General features: G+C 43.6%; 1 protein-coding gene across 3 annotated transcripts in view; it reads right to left on the bottom strand.

Moving 5' to 3' along the window:
• Positions 1-12,065, bottom strand: part of Rora (RAR related orphan receptor A) — a 713,188-nt gene that overhangs the window by 356,898 nt on the left and 344,225 nt on the right. The gene's annotated exons all lie outside the window — the stretch shown is intronic.

Raw genomic sequence — 12,065 nt, 5'->3', positions numbered from 1 at the left:
AGGCCTCAAAATGACTGTCACCGTGACACCCAAAATGGTGACAAGCTCTTGGTGGAGAATGATAATAGAGAAAGGGAGGAACGGTAACCTTTTCTGCCATCTCTCCTGTCGGCTCCATGAAGCAGAGTCACAAGCATAAAACGAGGAGTTTCCACATTCTACAAAAGACTACAAGACGGCTTACTTAATTGGGTACGTAACAAATGGCTAGACTGTCGCCAACAAGAAGACATCAAAGAGAAAGGAGAAAGTAGTGATTAAAATATCTCAGGACAGCACCTTGTGTTTGAAACTTGGTTCACAATATACCTAGGCCGGCAGTGATTTAAAATCGTGGAGAACTGGCCATTTGATTACATGAATCTTCCTTTCATCATGGCCCAGCAAGGGTAACCACTCTCTTAGCTGTTGAATTCCAGTTTCAATGTAGAAAAGACTGAGAATAAAAGTGGACATCAAGTCAGACTTGTATTTAAAGCCCAGTTCTCACTCATGTGTGTGATCCCACAATTGTTTGTGCTTTTGGAAATTAATGGTTTTAAGTTATAGTTATTGATTCATTTGTGTATACATGTGTAGGGTTCATGGAACATGTGTAACCATCAGAGGACAGTTTGGGGGAGTCAGTTTTCTCTTCCACCATGTGGTTCTGGGGGATCAAACTCAGATCATCAGACTTGATGGCAAGTGACTTAACCTGCTGAACTACTTCACTGGCCCAAGGAAATGGAATCATTTTAACACTTACTGCATACTGTCCCAGTGAAGATTAAATGTGAAGAGTATTTTACAAAGAATCAGGTCCAAGAGAAATACAAACCTGAAGGATAACATTATTATTAGTCAGTTAGTCAGTAACAATATAGACTTTGAGATGATCTCTACCATTTCCAACTCCAAGACAGTATTTTTCTGCCTTAAAACTTCCAAGAGGGGCCAGTAAGATGACTTGGTGGGTAAAGACCAGTGGCCTCCAAACATGATGGCCTGACTTGGTCCTTGAATCATATGAAAAGATGGATGGAGAGAACCGACTCTATAAAATTTTCTTCTGACCTCCACACACATGCTCTAGTGCTCCCTCTGTGCGTCTGTTTGTCTCCTACCCACTCCATTCCTCCTCTCTCTTCCTCTCATATGCCCACACAATGGTAAGAAAATTAAATTTTAAAAAACTTCCAAAGAAGATTTTTCATGCTGTTGATGATAATTATAGTTTACAAAATGCTATACACAAAACAATCTAGGTGGGATGACACATCAAACATTACAAAAAAAAACCATAAGACAAGACCTACCACATGCGCATAAACCTATGGCTGATTTATGGCCTTGGGTGAGTATCAGGAACAAAATTAGCAACTTATAACAAATCAGCTAAGCTTCCTAGCAACAGAAACACATAGACAACAAATACTTAAGATGATTATTCCTTAAAAATGCTGTAACATTAGGCTATATCAGTTCCTCCAAGCATGCTACAGGCATTTGACACTTTCCAGTTATTTAAGTAATGGAGAATTTGATGTCTAAATCTTCAAAGTAGAACATGTAATAAAGGGCGCTGAATCAGTAGTTCAATGTTTAAGACCACCAACTGTTCTTCCTGAGGGTCTGAGTTACATTCCTAGCACACACATCTTTAACTCCAGTTCCAGAGGGTCCAACACCCTCTTCTGGCTTCTGGAGACACCAGGAACACAGTGTACAGATATACACGCAGGCAAAATACTTACCAATACACATACATTCTAAATAAGTAAATAAATATAAAAAATTCAAAATATAACAAAGGTAATTCAAAGTATGCATATTTTTTGTCAACTTGCTACAAGCTAGAGACATCTGAGAAGAGGGAACCTCAAATGAGAAAATACCTCTACCAGATGGCCAATAGGCAAGCAAGTAGGGCAGTTTCTTGATTGGTGATCAGTGTGGGAAGGTCCAGGTCACTGTGGGCAGTACATTCCAGGGCAGGTGGTCCTGGGTGTATAGGAAACTGAGCAAGGTAGGAGGAACAAGCCAGTGGGCAGCATCCTCTGTGTCCTCTGCTTTAGTCCCTGCCTCCAGTTTCCTGCCCTGCTTAAGTTCTTGTCTTGGCTTCCTTCAATGAAGAATTGTGATTTTTGAAGTGTAAGCCAAATAAACCCTTTCCTCTCCAAGTTGCTTTTGATCATGGTCTTTATCACAACAATAGAAAGTAAAGGAAGACCATTTGTTTCATTCTTCTATAAAAGGAAATCGACTAAAGCATCAGTGACACTTCCAAACTGAGAAACACCCAAAGCAGCACTCAGTTCCAGGTTTGACCCTGATAGACTGGTCTGGACATGATGCTGGTAGTAATTTGAATATCCTGTAATACCTCAGAGCAGCTGACTCAGGCGTGGAGTCTGGGGGCCGATGAAGACAGTGTTTTTTCTATGTGGCTGACCACAGGGATGGTACATTTGACCCTGCCTGCTTTATTAGTCTGCACATCTCTCACTGCAAGGCACAGCTATGGGGTAAGATGAGGAGGAACTGCAGACTTTCAAGTCTCCCAGAGCACCTTGTGTCAAAGGAGTGAGATGTCTCCTGGCTTTTCATGTTGTAAACCAGAGCAAGTCATTTTAGCAGGGCAGTTCAAGCTTAGAATCACCTTTTATGGTCATATGGAAACCACAAGACAGACTGTATAGGCGCCTACAGAACTTCTGATTCACTCTCTCATGCTGCTGTTCTTTGTGGTTATGAAGCTACACGTAGCACAGGCGAAATCCTTTTCCTATGCCATCTAGAGACCCCCCCTCCACTTCTCCTCTCAAGGCTGTCCATTAGTGGGCTTCAGATCATTGTGTTGCTGTGAGCTTCAGCAAGGGGTCATTGCCAAGACAATCAAGAATCCCATCTGGTCAGACTGGTCAGATTTAGTTGTATTATATAAGGGAGGCTGACGGTAAACACAGGGGCAGTTATTTTTTGTTCAGTTTACTCTGTTAATGAGTCTTCCATTGTACAGAGGGAATTTGTTTCTGATTCTGGGTGTCATATGTGTGCTTTATTGTTTAAACTTTTACAACAAAACAAAATAAAACAAAAAGCTGGGCATGGTGCTGCATGCCTGTAATCTAGCCCTTGGAAGCCTGAGTCAGGATGATACATTGCAAGCTCAAAGTCAACCTGAGCTACACATAAGGACCCTCCCTTAAAAATAAACCAACCTGAGAGATAGTTTAGTGGTCAGAGATAGTACTGTTCTTCCAGGGGAAGAGAGTTCAGTCCCAGCAAACGTGTCGTGAGGCTTTCAACTACCTACAATTCCAGCTCCAGGGTGATCTGGTGCCTCTGACCTCTGAGGACATCTACACTCCTATGTAGATACTTACATCCAGATACACACATCTACACATTAGTTGCAGAACAGAAATAAATCTTAAAGAGATACCAACCAACCAATGAACCAACCAACCAGCCAACCCACAAACAACCAACCAACCAACCAACCCAAAGTCATTCTTGCACTAAGCTGAACTGAGTCCACACCAAGGGAAGCTTTGGAGTCAATTATGTAGTCAATTTGAAAGTGTGATAAAGAGTTTGGGAGCTACAAATTTCAGCAGTAACACTGGATGGATCTGAAATGGGCTATGCTGCTTGGTCCTCACCCAGCCACAGCTTTTGATAGATCTGAAGAGCATTGATTAATGCTGGGAATATGATGAAGTCAACAGATAATAAGATACAGAGAGAAATCATCTTCCAGGTGTACTTCTGAGGCCATGGCTACCATAGCCGTACACTTTGCCTCTCAAGGGGGAAGCCTTCCAATGCCCCTCTTACCACTCAAGAGCTTCTCTCTGAACTGTGACACCCAATGTTATCCTCTTTGTGCAGGCCTCCCTTAGACCAGACAGTCACTCGCTATGATTTGAGGTCTGGCATCGGATCTCCTACTAGAATCTCCTGAGGAGTGGCTGGCACCCACCACTGATTTAGAGAACCAATGACTTTTTTTTTTAAAGAAGTAAAAGAGTTTTTAGTTATTATTAACATATTAGCAGGACAAACAAACCAGAGTTTAGGAAAGTCCCTGATGAAGGCTTGAAAATTCTTTGTAAAACTGGATGATCTGAGAGCTAAGCTTGAGGACCAACAGGTCCTGGAAACTGTAAGTTTACTTTAAAAGGACAGGAGAGAAAGCACTTACTCTTTTCCAGCTAGAGAACACTTCCTGGACACCAGCATTCTAGATGGTGTTTCCTGTGGAAGAATCTGTTCAGTCTAGGAATGTGACAATAAAGACAGAGAGGGAGGAGAGGATGTGTTCTGGGTGCAGGTTAGCTCAGAGGTGCCATGTGACCCAGAGTATATGTGGATAAGCTCTCAGCAAGTCTACCAAAAGAAAAGGGAAGAGGAAGCACAGAGACCAACAGAAATATGGAGGCAATTTTGCTCCTGACTTCCAGGTAGGAAACTAGGACACTGAGTCAATAGAACTCCATCATTGCTTGATCTGTTCAATCATTTTTGATAAGCATTTCCAGGTGGAAAAATGATAAGAAGGAATGATATGTGGCTAGAGTCTTTAGGGAGATTAGAAATTCAATAGACCATCCAGAGCAATATTGAGACACTATTGTTATGAGCAGAAGAAATTGAGAGACAAATGAGCAAAGCATGAGTGCAGACATGTGATGTCATGGACATGTGATATCAGGGAATGTATCCTAGTCACATGGCACTTTGTGAAGCTTGGCAGATGCTAATGAGTGGCTATCTAGGCTGCAAGGGGAGGTATTCCAGAGGGGAAACTACCAAAGAGAAGAAACTTATCTCACGTAATATACCCCAGATGAAGATATAGCAGCCTCCAAACATATGGGTTACACATCTAAGGAGTCAGCGACATATTCACAACACCATTTAAAATATTGTGTATGCATTGAATGTGTACAGACATTTTATCTTGTTATCATTCCCTGAGCCAACACAGTATAACAACTATTTAGGTAGCATTTGCATTGCATGAAGCATTGTAAGTAATCTTGCAGATGATTTAAATTATTAGGGATATGTGCATAAGTTTTACATGGTTACTGGACCAACTGACACAAGAGATTTGAGCATCCTCAGATGTTGGTACCGTGGGGGTCCTGAAACACTGCCCCACAGACAACACTAACGTGTCATACACAAATCCCTGTGATCTTCAGCTTCAAAACTCCTCTGCACAAGGTGCTAGGCTTTGACATAGGGCCAGAACATGTATCAACCAAAGGTTACTGATGTCAATGTCTAGGGGTCTGGTGTTGTTCCAGTGCAAACAGAAGAACTGGCATCAAGATAAAATATGGTAGCCTGTAGCTTAGTTACACGGTCCACCTGGCTGTGCGCATGCCCTGAAGGACGACACATAGGTGCCCTCAACCAGCTAACCCTGCCATGGTGGAACAAACTAAATTGCTTTGAAAAGGACATTGATGGCTATAGTGCAACACGGAGTTCAATATAATTAAACCCAATGGTGAACACTGAATAGACGCTAGAAGCAAAACCCTTTGGTTTCTGGGGCAAAGTGGCAGCATCTAGACCATTAGAGCTAGGAGATTTGGCAGATCGCAGATACTCATCTCTGCTTCACAGATGAGAAAAGAGACTACAGGAGGAGTGAAGGAGGAGGATGCACAAGGCCTCTGAGGCCAGACACACTGGGTTTGCATCCCAAGTTTACCATTCACTGGCTTGAGGAATGTGCTTTGCCTATTGAACCTCAACTTCTTCTCTGAAGTCTAGGTTGAAGCCTTTGCTAGGCCTGACACTGGTCACTGCCTAATGTCACTAAGTGGAGTCTACACACTGTTCACAGCCTTGCTTGGATTTCTCTGGGTCTCAGTTGTTCCATCTGCAAATGAGGATCCGATGCAAGTACCTGCCTGAAAGTTGACTAGGATGGATGGAGGGTGAGACCCAGGCCAATTTCTTAGCAAGATGATACTGTTCTGGCCTTTTGACTTGTTAGAGTCTCATCTCTGGGTGGAAGGAACAACAGGATGGGATGAAGTAACACAGGAAAGGAAGAAACCCAGGTGCAGGGAGGAGAGTGGCCAGCTGCCTGGGTTCATCTTATTCATTCTGAGTTTTAGATTCATTAAGGAAAGAAAATCAACAATGGGAAAATGCAAAGCAGAAGCCCAGCCCCCATTCTGGTCAATGTGTAAGGAACAGAAGATGAGGCTCCCTGAAGAAGCAGTATGAGAGCACGGGGCTGTTCTTGACTTCCGCCTCCTGATGCTTTCATCCCAGAGCTCCACCACAGTCTAGTTTCCAGCGCTCTAATTACATTGCACAGCAGAAAGAAGGCCTAGGGTCCTCAGGTGGGAGCGACTGCTTATTGCCACGGGAATGTCTTGTGCTTTCCTAGGAATCATTATTATTATTTTTTGTGGGGTGAATGGGTGATTTGTCAGGTATCTGCTGCCACAGGAAAGATGTTCAGTGTGTGTTTGTGTGTGTGTGTGTGTGTGTGTGTGTGTGTGTGTGTGTGTGTACGCTCTTTCTTGACCTAGGCTCTGGATTCTGTCTGAGACATTCTTTGCTCATCTCCTCCTCTTCTTACCTACTTCTCATCTCTAAGACTTATCTCCTTATCCCAGGAGTCTCCCCCCAGGTTCACTCCTCTCAGGCTCAGCATGAGTCCCTGTGGGGTGGCTACTGTTGATCTGTCTGTCTTTTAAGGGTGACGCTGTCTTCATCAGCTTACCTTATGTTAATTACACTGTGTACAGTGCTTTGCCCCTGGGGTCTTGCTGCTCAGAATGTGGTTATAGCCACCAGTGTCAGCACCACTGTGGCTTTGTGACAGCTTCAGAATCTCAAGGTAGCTCCAGATAGAGTATATTGGATTTTCCATGAAATAAGGTTCCTGGGTGATTTATGGCCACATAGATGTGTAAGCCTCTGTTCTGGGAAGGAGATTCAGCCAGGAAAGTACTTACTTTGCAAGTGTGAGGACCTGAGTTTGGGCTGCATATAAAAGCCCAGGTGTGATGGTGAACGCTTGGGGCATCATTGCTTATAAGAAGGCAGGCAGAAGTAGGTGGATCTCTGGTGCTCCCTGGCCAGCTGGCCTAGCATACCTGGTGAAGTTCCAGGCCCAGGATAGATGCTGTCCAAGATAAAAAGTGGAAGGGACCCGGGGAAAGACACTCTAGTACACATGCATCTTAAACAGGAACATGAATGCGTGCACAGACACATACACAGAGTGAGCTTCCCTGGAACAGGGTGGGGTGGGAGGACATAATTAGCATCTGTGTGTTTCACATAGCTAGTCCAGTGGCTTCTAATGAATCTGCTTCTCCACCTGAACACAGTGAAGTCTGAGAAACCTCAAATGTCACAGTTCTATCCTTAGCCTTGTCATGGATTCCTGGCATGAAGTCCCCATAGCTCAAGACTCTGTTTCCAAGTACCTACCACCCACACCTATACTTTCAAAGAAACCTCAGCTGGACCTGGGACAGAACTGGATGTGCCAAGCTACCTGAGGGTGTTGCATCCAAAATGGGCTGGCCCTTGTGGGAACTTGGCAAGACCAGAAATGTCTCTAGTCTTTCCTCTTGAGTGTCCCAGCTTAGTGTTGTAAATCCAGTGATCTTGAGAGAGACAGAGATGGGAGAGGAGTTACAGTAACCACCAAGCCTTCTGACAGGACAGAAAAAGCAATCTGTGCTGAAACCATTCTAACCCTGATGACTGTTGATTGTCATTGGCGATAGAACCATTCTTCATCAATAAGCAAGAGAGCAAGTCATTGCTGTAACTGCAGGCATATGCCTTGCTCATCAATGGAAAGTCTGAATGTGTACACTAAGACAAAAGCTTATGAGACACTTGACTCTCTTGAGGCTGTGACAATCCTCATCTTCTAGTAACAAAGTGTGCCAATCCAACTTTTGAATGAACAGGTGTGCAGCGTGCTGCTGGCCCATTAAGATGGCTGTCATTTATCTATTATTTATTTATTTGTTTATATAATTATTGCGTGTGTATGGTGGGGGAGGCCAGACATCTTTTGGAAGTTGGTTCTATCCCTTCACTTTGTGGATTACAGGGATGAGAGTCGAGTCAGCATTAGCAGCCTTCACATGCCTAGTCATCTCCCTCGCCCATACAAAGGCTGGGTTCTTTGCTAGTGGGTGAGAGAAAGCCACAGTCTGAGTGGTGGCTCTTCTCTAGAAGACTGCAGCTCAACTATGAAACAGCCACCCACAGCCATAGTCCAGAGAGGCTTGGCGATATCATTGAAACTGGTGGGGGAAAAACGCATAGTCTATCATCTCAGCTGGGGTTCTTAAAACCCGGGATATAAAATAGGTGTACGAGTCAAACATTTAAGATACTAAATCATGAGCTTATTCTAAAAGTAATTCTTTCATTCATATGAAAGTATACCTTATATTAACGATGAAAGTTAATTTTCACACTATTGAGACAAATGTGTTTATTTTTGCACAAAGAGTTAAATCCTGGCTGCTGAATATCTGATACTGCAGGGCAGAGTATCTTTATGCTTTTCAGAGGTGATCATTGTTTTGATTTTGTAATCAGTACTGAGAGCATCACTTCCCGTAACTAGATAGTGTAAAATGGCAAAAGGATGCTCAAGCCCATTTCAGAAATTGTGGGAAATTCTGTCCTAGTCTCAAGCCAAAAGTCACTAAATAATTTGTTTTCACGAAACTCAAGTCAGCAACCCAAACATCAATTTTTAAAATCAAACATTCTAATCCAAGGCAGACCAAAGATACATTTAATCTTATACTTCTTTGCTGAGGTAAAAGTATAGGAAACTATTACACTCTTTGATTTCTTCCATTCAGTCATTACGTCACTTAAGGGCAGAGGACTCTGTAAAAACCTGCCAGTTTGTGACATGCAGAAGTCTTGACTCTGAGCTGACATGCTTCAGGCAGTGTTCCCTGGCATTGCTGGGTGCGACGTGAGGGGCAACATGGGAGCCAAGGTTGCATGAGGTCACATGTAACACGGGGACCTCTGATAGAAGGTCCTGAGGTTTGTAATGTTCAGAGACATTTCACTGTTGTCAGTTTATTTTATTATTTTTATTTTATTCCTACATTCAGTTATCAGACCTCATATGTTGGCTGTGAAGTTCCCTGTGCTGTGATATGAACAAGTGTCTGCCATTCATTCCAGTATTGTTGAGGAACAAATTCCTGTAGTGTCTTCTAAGGCCAGTGTGACCCTGAACTTGCTATCTCACTGAGATGGGGTTTGAATCCCAATTCTTCCTCTACCTCCTGAGTACTGGTATTACAGTCACCGTGTTTTACCTAAGAACCATGCTTCTAAGATTTCTTTATTTGTTTGTTTGTGTGTGTCTCTCTCTGTGTGTCTCCATGTGCCACATGTATGGAGGTTCCCATGGAGGTCAGAAGAGGGCATTGAATCCCTTAGAGCTGAAGTTACAGAAGGCTGTGAGCTGTTTGAGATGAGTGCTTGGAAACAAATTCACATCCTCAGTAAGAGTCAACCATATTCCTATTCACTGAGCCACCCCTAAAGCCTCTTAAGAGTCAAATGTACACATATCTTCAACCACTGCACATTTTGAAAGTATTTACTGTGTGCTAGGGGAAGTATTAGTCAGTGAGGATTCAGTGTGGATTCCTATTATTTTCCCTCATGGCCTTTTAAACTATTTAGTCACCCTCTACTGTGTCCCAGAATGTATCTCCTTGAGCCTCTGGGGTCCCAGCAGGATCTGATAGTCCTATCAACCAGAAACATGATGAGAGATATTCTATAGCATACTGTAGAGGAACCTTTATGAATCATGTCCCAATTTCATTTCCAAAAAAGACTCCTAGCTGTTACTGAGGATGTCAACAACCAGACCAGACCCTCAATGTATCATTGACAGGCACACCCTCATTGGATCAGAGAATGCACAAGAGACTCACATGAAGATCACAGCTGATAAAGTGCACCTATCTATTATGCAAGCAAGATAGCGGAGGTGGCTTAGTGTCAGTCACAGCTCTTGGGACTTCTGTAAGTTAAATCCCACTAGCAGGTCTGGGCCTATTTGCCCACCCATCTCCTTTTGGTTTTCAGTACATTTTCATAAATGTTCTGCCATTGGTTTCTTAGTAATTCTGGAGGTCGTCGGGCTCATCAGGGGACAGGACAGGTATATAGAGTTGATATGAGGACTCTTCTATGGCTCATGCGCTCTGTCCAACAAAAGGCCACCATTTTTCACTTTTAAAGTGTTAAAAATACTTTTTTGAAATTCCAAGAGGGGAGGAGGCCTCTCTCTAAACTGACTTTTGCTTTATGTAATGTGACTTTTGGGCTCCTGGTGTGCTGGGTTCTCTTCCATCTGAGTGTCCCCCGCAGAAAGCTGTGCCACGCAGATGTGAGGGGACAGGGGATCTAAAGGAATTCCAGGTCACCAGACTCTCCTTGGTACCTGTGTCAAACTCTCCTCAAAATAGGTCCTTTGTTTAGGAAGGAAGGAAAAAGAATTCATGGGGGTGGTCAACTTCAAGTTCAAATTATATGCACTCGGGGTTTTATCCGAGCTCCTGCTGATGAATATTGTGACTTCCATTAGCATCAAGGGAGCCCACATGTGATAGGAGGCGGGCACCCTGACTATATGCTGTGTACAAATATTTGACCGCTTTCACCCCTCTCTTTAGAATCCCGCTAACCCAGTGGACTCTCCATTATTCAAAGGCAACCTTTGATATTTTTTTACTCTTCCTCCCAAGGTTACCTCCTATGGGCAACAGCATCCCCTTCTCTGTGAAGGTCAAGGCAACAGGAAAGACAAAGAGCTCACAGCAACTCAGAACTGTTTGTCCGCTACAATTCTCAGCTGGGAGATTATATGGATATGTACATGCATATATGGGTCAGGAAAATGCTCCATTATACGGATATGTGTACGTGCATATTCATGTATGCTCAGGTTCCTGTGTGTGTGAAGACTTGTACACACATGTGTGCACATGCATGTGGGTCAAGGCCAGAGGACAAGCTTCAGTGTTGCTTTTCATTTGCTGTCTACCTTTCTCCTCAGACAGAACTAGCCAAGTGAGCTAGACTTTGTGATTCCAGAGCCCTGTGGATCCACCTGTTTCTACCCTCCTCGGGCTAGCACGCATTCGTACATATGGGCAAGGAATGTACCCTATTATAGGTCCTATGTATTAAACCCAGGTCCTCACACTTGCAAGGCAAGTGCTTTAGTGATGGGTCCACCCTTTCAGCCTCTAAATATTTCATCTCATTTAGTTAATCATCAAGGAAGCCAGTTACCCAACACAGAGAGACCTTAGCTCAGGAACAGCAGCCAACCCTCTCAGACCCAGAGCATTGTGGGCCAAGGTGATGGTGGAAGACATTGTAGACAGGGGGTTACAGCAGTACGGCAGTTGCCAGAACAATATTGTGTCACATCCCCTTTTGCCAAACCGCCTCAGTCCCAGGACCTAAAGGATAGATGCAGTCAGGGGGCGATGAATATCGTAAAAGAAACAGTTGTATGTGATTCCCGTTGGTCCAGTAGAGTCCTGACAGGCCAGTATGTTTCCCAGAGCTCTCCCAAAGCAGCTATTTAAAGGGAGAGGGAGAACTGCACAGGCTTTTACTGGATTCTGAGGTCGCAGCCTTAATTAGAGTCACGATCGTACCATACGTCTATTTGTGTAACTGTTCAATTAGGGGATGATAGCTGGGACACAGATCTTAACGAGCTTTTAGTGCCATGGTGCTTCACGACGGCCTGTTTTTTTGGTTATTGTTATCATTAGGTTTCACGTAGGCCTTCTCCCTCTGCTGTCCAATTACCTGGGGCTCTCTTCCAACAGGCTGAGAGCAAGATGAAGTCTCTGTGTATCGAATCCTGGGCATCTCAAGAAGCTGCTTTTCTAGGATCAGTGTGTAAGCAGTTCTTTGTCTCCATACTGCGATCTATCCATCCCTGTGAATACTGGCCTCTTAGGACCAATGTCTTACAACTGACAGTTTGAAAGATGAAGCAACCTCTT

The sequence above is a fragment of the Mesocricetus auratus genome, unplaced genomic scaffold, assembly GCF_017639785.1.
Source record: "Mesocricetus auratus isolate SY011 unplaced genomic scaffold, BCM_Maur_2.0 Super-Scaffold_100691, whole genome shotgun sequence".
In the NCBI taxonomy this organism is placed as follows: domain Eukaryota; kingdom Metazoa; phylum Chordata; class Mammalia; order Rodentia; family Cricetidae; genus Mesocricetus; species Mesocricetus auratus.
This window is presented reverse-complemented; position numbering and strand designations above follow the sequence as displayed.